Source organism: Atta colombica, unplaced genomic scaffold (assembly GCF_001594045.1).
Source record: "Atta colombica isolate Treedump-2 unplaced genomic scaffold, Acol1.0 scaffold277, whole genome shotgun sequence".
Lineage (NCBI taxonomy): Eukaryota > Metazoa > Arthropoda > Insecta > Hymenoptera > Formicidae > Atta > Atta colombica.
In genome coordinates this window covers 1,537,294-1,538,894 of record NW_017259378.1, presented here as the reverse complement: position 1 = coordinate 1,538,894, position 1,601 = coordinate 1,537,294, and positions in this window count along the sequence as shown.

Here is a 1,601-nt window from a genome sequence, read left to right as displayed (position 1 = left end):
TTTAATATGCAAATGATTGTAAAAAAAAATAATTTATACGTATCGAGGAAATATCTTTGTCATTTCATTTAACAATACGAAAATTTATTAATAAGACAGCAAGTTAAAATTATATATATATATATATATATATACACACACACATACATATATTAGCTCTTGTAGTATAAAAAGAAATTTTAATTACTTTCTTTTTCTTTTTATATGGAATAGTTTGTCTACTTTCTTTGAAAAGATGATAGAGATGAAAGGAAGAATATACATATTCAGTGCTGTGTTAAGATTGTAAGTCTCCCCCGTGATACTTTATCATCATCTCTGGAATAAGAAAAATTGCTTATTAAGCATGAAATTTCATGTACCATGGCTGGAATAAAGAAGAAAATTTTGCGTGTTTTCTTGCTGCTAATTCACTAGCCGAGTGTCTACCGGTAATTAAAATAATACTACTTTCGTCCTAGGAACGTGATAAATCTAATATTGCAATATGTTACTATTTGTTATGGCAAAATCGATAGATTTAATAATTTTTGCTAATTAATCTTTGTTAATTTTCTCTCTTTTTCTTTGTTTTCTCGAACTCATTTTTTTCAAATAAAAATTTTAAATAAAGTGACAAAGTCTCATCTGCATGTTAATGAATAAAAAGTTTTGTTTTTTATTTGTAATAAAACAATCTATTTGTTAATAGAATTATATTCATTATTTTACAATTTGAAAGAAACATATAATATAGGTATAAAAATACGATTTGTCGTTAAGATATCATACTCGCGCGTTTTTGATTTACTCCAGTATATTGCATGATTTATTCTATATCAACAAAAGTAAGTGAAGTTTTTTCTTTGATGGAATACCTTTTTCATTTTTCATGATTACGACAATGTAAGAATTCGTTTTACATTCACTTTGGCGTACGATTGTCCGAAAACAGAACTAAGAGTGATTTTCGTTGCTATTACAGTTTTTAAAGCAAATAGAATTGGAATTAAAAAATACATTATTAGTAGATTTAAATAGGAAACTATTAAAGTAAAAAAAAAATAAGGACATAGTAGAAGTTCTATATTTCTATATTTATTATTCGCACAGTCTTATCTGCATATTTTATATATTTACATTCACTTTTTATATCTACAGATCAAAAGTTTATTAATGCAAAAGTTAACAAAAAAAATTATGCAATGTTGTAAGAAAAAAAAAGCAAATAAAAATTATAAAATTTTTGATGAAAAAACAGTAGTTTCTTTCAAAAGTTAATTTTCATTTTAAAATAAAATAAAAAGAAATGAATGACATTTTTATTAACGTAATTGGATGCAACAATGGAATTATCTTTATTCGCAGATTACTTTCAGAAGAAACACGCATAGTTGACATCATCGAGAAGCTATATCTATTTTTGTAGAGTAGGTGCAGCGTATCTGTTAGTATGTATTTTTACATTATTCAATATTTACACTATGCAGCCATTAAATCATTTTTGTTTGCGCTATTGAAGAATGATCTTTCACGCTATTTTTACTGGGTAACAGAGAGATCGTTGGAGTGAATTAAAAATTGTACAGTCGAATAAATTGATTCTTTCAATAGACCCTTGG